This window comes from Peromyscus californicus, unplaced genomic scaffold, assembly GCF_007827085.1.
Source record: "Peromyscus californicus insignis strain IS unplaced genomic scaffold, ASM782708v3 Scaffold_9__1_contigs__length_137607984, whole genome shotgun sequence".
NCBI lineage: Eukaryota > Metazoa > Chordata > Mammalia > Rodentia > Cricetidae > Peromyscus > Peromyscus californicus.
In genome coordinates, this window is record NW_026294617.1 from 109115548 (window position 1) to 109122598 (window position 7051).

A 7051-nucleotide genomic window follows, 5' to 3' on the forward strand; every position below is an offset into this window, starting at 1 on the left:
CGAGGCCAGCCTGGGCTACCAAGTGAGTCCCAGGAAAGGCGCAAAGCTACACAGAGAAACCCTGTCTCAAAAAACCAAAAAAAAAAAAAAAAAAAAAAAAAAAAAAACCAAAAAAAAAAACACAGCCTTGACTGAAAGTCCCAACTCCATCAGTCAATTAGAAGCCCTCTTCAATAAACCAGTGGAAAGTCAAGAATAACTCCTCTACCACTTCTACCTCCTCCTGGTCCTCTTCTCCTCCTTTGATTTTTGGGGCAGTGCTGGGAATTTAACCCAGGGTCTTGTGTGTGTTAAACAAGTGTTGTACCATAAAGCTACATGTCCAGCTGCAGTGTGCATAGTTTTGACAAGACCTTGACTCTTTCATGTTCACCCCCCAGCAATTCTTATCCATCATAACACCACGTATCAAAACACATTAAGATACAAGTATTTAGGTATGTCAAGCTTCATGTGATTATTTTCTACACAGAGGCAGGGAAAGACTTTTTTCCAGACCTATTGGTAGAACATAGTTAGATAGTAATTACTGTTATGAAAATATCAGAACATTATTTAAATTTCTTTAGTAAATAAAATTATAATCATTAGGCTGAGAACATGCCATTTTGAGAAGCTGTATTCCCTACTGAGGACTGGAGGGAACTTCAAGGCATGTAAGGAAGAGACTCTAACAAAAGGAGTGGCTAAGAGCAGTAATAAGCAGGAATGACATTTCTTCCAGAGTGGCAGGCTGGTACAGATGTTTCAGGATGTGCTCATTCTCAGCAATGCTTTATTTACCTTGGAGTTTGCAGAAAAGAGTGGCCCCGATCAAAGCCAATGCTTTCCTGGTAGTCCCTGCTCACCCAAACACTGTGATCCTCTTGTCTCAGTTTCCCAAATATTGGAGTTCCAGGCTTGATCCATCAGACCCTTTTATCACATACAGGTCTGTACTTGTGTGTTGTATATCCTGGAGAGGACGCTGATAAAGGACTTCTTGCTTTAGACTGCTTCTGTGGGCTCAGCAGTGATTCATTTTGTTTCTGTCTGCAATGTATGCCTGGAGAGCTACTGTTAGTTATTCCCATTTGTTCCCTGGTCTTAGTCACCGAACCTTGAAAAAAGCAGTAGACACAGCTCTGTCTTATTCTGTGCCTCTTAGAGCAGACACATTCAGCACTAAATAGATCCTTATTCTTTAGGCTAATGTCCTAACACAAAGGACAAGTATACAGACTGGTGAGCAATCCTTTCTGAATGAGTATGCTTAAGGCTTCTGAGTATGCTTCAACATCTTTTGACTTTCTCTTTTATTCTTTTATACCATCCAGACTCAGTCTCAACAACTCATTCAGTTTCTAAGCCCTTAAAATTTTGGGCCAACAAGATGGCTCAGTGGGTAAAGGAACTTGCTGCTAAGCCTAAAGATCTGAGTTTAAAACTCACATGGTGGAAGGAGACCATTGACTCCCACACACTGTCCTCTGACTTCCATATGGATAAATACAATGTGGCTCCTGCCCACTCTGTGCTCTAGAAACTCCTTTTCTCCAGGATACACTTCTCTAAATCCACCTTAATCTCTCTTTACTTGCCATCTACTTCTTCATTTAAACATACAGTAGTAATTTCAAACAATATGAGTAATTCCAAACTCATCCGTCCTCCAAACTGCATTATTCTTAAGATCTGTTTATTTCTTCTGTATCAGTAATGCCTGACTACCTCAAGATTCTCTCCCTGTAACTGCCATTCTAGCCCAGCTTCCTTGTGTGCATAGACAGTGTACTTATTACATAAAGCAAAACAAGAACCACAACCAAACACAATTAAAATTGAATCTGATAAAATATTACATTCTTAATTTTTAAGTTAGTTTATTCTTCCTAAGTAGATGGTAGACATACCATCTATTTCTTTACTGTCACAGTGGAATGAAAGTAGGTACAAAATAGTAATAATCCTCAAGGATCAAACAGGTCCAAGATTTAGGCTAAGTTTTAGGCTGAATGTGAGGTGATTGTGCCTTCTGCATTTTGATCCTATCTGCTGAGACTGATGCATTCTCAGAGTGGACAGTCCCTTGGAGATATTGTGGATGGTCAGCTTCCTTTGTGGACCATCAGATCACAGGCCCAGCAGTGAGGAAGTACTAGGAAATATGGACAGAATGCCCATGTGAGAGAACAGCTCAGCACTGGGTCATGGAGCAATGTGGGAATTGCTAGAAGAAAATAGTCTTCTGTTTCCAAGAAGACTGAGTAGTCCTTGTATCCATCATCTTGGGCACACCCAGATCTAGGAAGTGGTTTCTGTTCTAATACCCATGATCCAGCTTTACATCCTCGTAGAACATGGAAGTGATAGCAATTGCTAACGCTTGCTGAGAATTTCATAACTGGGAAACTCAACCTAGTGCCTCACGTGGACTATTTCAATGATTCCCACAGCAATTCTTGACGATAACAATGATGACTTTTTCTCCCATTGTGTCGATGGAAAACCAGAGATTAAAGAGGTCAAATTTTCTGCCTGGGGTCAGAGTCAGGAAGTTGCACAGCTGAGATTTTAACCCAGCTGACCAAAATCAGATCCAGCTCTCCTAACCACAACTTCAAACTGCTAAGCAGAACAGAGACACAATCAGTACAGCAGGGGCGTCCAGTGGTAGATGGAGGATAGATATACCTGGCCCAAGAACCCACCAGCCAAGGAGATGTTAGTGATATATTTGATTTCTTCTTCTCAAATTCTGAACAGCTGTGAGGTGTTTAGAATACTGAGTCCAGTAACAGTATATATAAATAACTTAGCTTGATCCCCTTTGATTTTATTTTTGGATACCATAGCTTTGGTCTTTCTTTATTTCGACTAAGCCTCTACTGCATGTTCCCTAAGCAGCAGAATGATCCATTTCAGGAGCATATTTTATGCGATGCTGACACCAGCTGCTCCATGGAGACCTTCAGGCTCCTGCCAGAGTGTAATTGGCACCCAGGAGCAAGCAGGATCCAAAGCACCAAAAAGCAAATGTGTTTAGCAATAAGTCTTTATCTCAGCATGAAAAAAAAGCAATAAATTGTGATAAGTCTGAGCTGCTAGTCTCTAAACACACATACAAAATTTATTATGCAGAGGTTTAGCTTATTGCCAAAAAGGAAGACAATAGTGCTGTCATTTTAACAGCCTCCCTATAACTTGGTTCTTTAAATGAACAAAGATGAGACTTTATGGAGTTTGTTCTGTGGATATAAACACGCTTGGAGGAAATGGAGAACATGAAGGAAAAATGATCCATTATTTACTCTTTTCAAGCCTCCAAAAATTCCACTGAATTAGGAAATTATACTTTTTACATTGGCCAAGATTATGACAATGGCATATTTAACTCATAATTTATATTTTTCAGTAAAATTACAAGTTTGTACATCAGAGTATCAACAAAACAATGTGTGGGACATGAAAGAGTAACGGTCATATGCTAGAAAGAAGAGGAGCAGTGAGGGATGATGGGAAACAGGGATGATAATGGGGAGAGAATGAACGAAGCATGACAGTGTACACATGTGGAAACACCATAACCACGATGATTTTCTGCATACTAAAATTAATAAAAATAAAACATAGGTGTGGGTATATTACTGAAGTTGTCTAAGGAGAATCTTGGTTTGTCTAAATGGCTTTGTGAATCTCTACTATCACTCAGAGAACCACAAGGTGGACAATAAACGAATTTGAAGATTACTTCTCTCCACTGGCAGGACAGTGCTGTCTTGTGAGAAGTTTTAGACACTCCCAGGAGGGGAGATGTTTCTACAAATTGGCAATCTATTTGGCGCATCCTATATTAGATGTTTTAACCGAAAATTTGGCACGTGGCCCATAATCTTAGAATTCTCAGGATGTGCTAGGTCTCCTGTAGGTCATATTACCTTTAACTTATACTAGATTCTTCCCAGTAGTCTCATACAGTGGTCCATTAGCTGTCATTTAAATGTACCTCATTTGAAGTACTCCTATCTCTTTTGTTTTTGTTTCTTCTGGGATGTGGTCTCACCAAGCCTAGTTTGCCCTTAACTTACAAAGTAGCTCAAGTTGGCCTCAAACTCATGACTGTCCTCTTGCCTCTGTCCAGAACACCAGGATTAAAAACTCATGCAACTTTTCCCAGCTTCACTTTTATCTTGTAACAGAGAAGAATTTGGCTTTACTCTGCCTAATAAAATGTATTATTTTTGTCCAATATCATTCTAACTGAAAGCTTATGTTTAAAAACTGTAAAAAAAAAAAGAAAAATATTTAACTCATTTATGTCAGTTGTTACTTTATCTATTAAAATTCTGAGAAAATCACACCCTAGTTCAGGGTCTTTCTTAAACAGTTACAATGAATAACATAGCTTGTGTCGTCTTGCCTTACGTACTATGTCAGGCAAACCTTTGAGCCCTCCTGACATTACCCCAGATGGAGTGTCTCCATGGGGGCACTGCCAGTTCCCATCTCAGCAGCTCTCAGGAAGCTCTCGTCTCACGCAGCAGAGAACATTGGCATCGCCTTAAGCATTCATTGGATACAGAAGAGTTTCCACTCGAAATGTTTTCCTCTGCTCAGAAGAAGAGCTTTGAGATGGCTTCTGGAGTTACTTGAAATGAGAAGATGTTTCTATCAGACTTGGCATTCCTCACTTGGCCTTTTAGATGTGCTTGAGGTGTTTGGCTTCTAGATATTTGGATCTAATTAATTACATATAATGGGATTGAAAACTAGAGAACAGTAGTGATGTCTACTTAAAATCTCAGTCATCATACGAATCCTCTGATGTTGTCTCATTTAACGCTCATTTTAAATCTGTGTTTTGCAATAAAGGAATGAATGGACAGGGAGTATGAACACACTCATTTAGAATCTTTTAGAACTAAACTGGGAAAACCAGGTCACACAAGAACAAAATATCCAGAATCACCCACTGAACACTTTCCCTGGGCACAGGTCTGCATAGATGACACAAATGGACTACAGAATAAGCACCTGTTCACTTCAAGTTCAAAATAATATCATAGTTAGGGATGGGGATGTAGCTCAGAGGCAAAGTGATTACCTCACATGCAAAGAAAAATCTCCTAGTTTTATGGTAATTGAAATGACAAAAAAAAGTGAGAGAGAGAGAAACAAGAAATTGTCTGACAAGCTAAATGGTGGCTATATAGTTGTTATTCCTATCTCTTTGGTAATTATCATTGGGAGACAAAAAGGTGATAAAAGAGAGAAAATGGAACCTAGCAGTTTTTTTTGTTGGTGAAGCAAAGTAAGCTATAGTAAAAAGCAAGTGTACGAGGCTGGAGTGGTGGTCTAAACAGTTCTTGGCGGGTGGTGTTGAGGCAGGAGGAGTGCCACAAGTTAAGTCAATCCTGGGCTACATAGTGCATTCCCAACCAACCTGGCATACATCACAACATGCTGAATCAACAACAGGAAGAAAGGAGGAGACAGAAGGGTAGATACAAAGAAAGGAAGGTAACGAAAAGAGAGAATGTTTGCAAGCCATTGAAGAGTAAGTTAAGATGGTCTACAAATGAACAGCAGAGAAACCACTAACAGCAAAAGAAGCACATAGAATGTACTTGAAATCAATGAGGTGAAATATCCTTAATTTCTACATTGAGTGAGACATCCAGAGACAAGAGAGACAAAATTTGAGAACCATACCAAGAATATATCATCCTCAGAATCTCACCGAATGAATTTATATCATTTGTAATTTTCAAAAAGGAATCTGAGCCCAGGAGGAAGGGTTAAAGCAAATGTTAACAATAAGAAAGGCATTTGCAGTCAGGGGAAATTTGTTTTTTGACACATGGGTTACTCTAAACAAACATGAGCAGAATGCGATGACACACTGATGTGATGATGTAATGACATGCAATTCTGCAGTTCCAAGTCGGTGTCATATTTAAATACTAGGCAATGAAAGGAAGTATAACCATTCTAAGATACTTTTACTAACCAAGAAAGACAATTTGGTGATACAGCTAACAAAATCCACACTATGAGCTTCTGTGGAACTGTGCCACTTAGATGGGTTCCCTATTCCACCAATCACTGAGTATGATTGGGAGGAGTTGAAAGGGGAGAGAGGGAGGAAATCATGTAAATATAATACTCAAGTAAGAAATTTAAAAATTAATTAATTAAAATAAAAACATCGTGCTTGTTTTGGCAGCACGTATACTAAAATTGGAGCAATGCAGAGAAGATTAGCATGGCCATTGCACAAGGATGACATGCAAACTTGTGAAGTGTTCCATAATTTTTTATCAACTAAGCAAGGAATATATGGGCTCACAGAGACTAAAGCAACAAGCACAGGGCCTATATGGGAATGTACTAGGTCCTCTGCAAATGTAGCTATTGGCTTAGTATTTTTATGGGACTCGAGACTGTGAGAACGAGTGGGTCTCTAATTCTTGTGCCTGCTCTTGGGACTGTTTTCCTCCGGTGGCCTTCCATGCCCAACTTCAATATGATAGTTTTTGCTTCATATTATTATATTTTATTTTGTCATCTTTGGTTTCTATCTCTTAGATAATAAGAAACAGAAAGGAAGTGGATCTGGAGGGGAGAGGAAGTGGAGAGAAACTGTGAAGAACAGAGGGAGGGGAAACTATAATCAGGTTATATTGTATGAGAAAATACATTTTCAATAAAAAAGAAAAAATAATGAACTACTGAGTTTATTTAATGTTGCTCCTATGTACATGTGTTTAGGGCTGAACACTAGGGATTGGTTAAGAGATGGGGGGGGGCTCATCTCTGGAAAAAAATCTGGTTCTCCCTTTCTTAGCTGTCATTGATTGTCGGTAGCTCTTTATTTAGGGGTAAACCTTTTGAAATTGTCCTCATTCACATTGGCATGTTGACTGGAATTGTCACTGTGTAGGTCTTGTTTAGACAACTCTGATGTTGGGATTTCACGAGTGCAGCTTCCCTGTCATGTCTAGAAGACACCATCTTACTAGAGCTGTCCTGGTCCTCTGGCTCCTACAACCTTTCCATCTTCTCTTCTTTG

General features: G+C 39.3%; 1 non-coding gene across 1 annotated transcript; it reads left to right on the forward strand.

Annotated features, from left to right (window-relative positions):
• Nucleotides 1–6189: 6189 nt before the first annotated feature.
• LOC128106758 (U6 spliceosomal RNA) lies at nt 6190–6296 on the forward strand. The gene has a single exon (XR_008216818.1). It is a non-coding gene; the product is annotated as a U6 spliceosomal RNA (small nuclear RNA).
• The last annotated feature ends 755 nt before the right edge of the window (nt 6297–7051 follow it).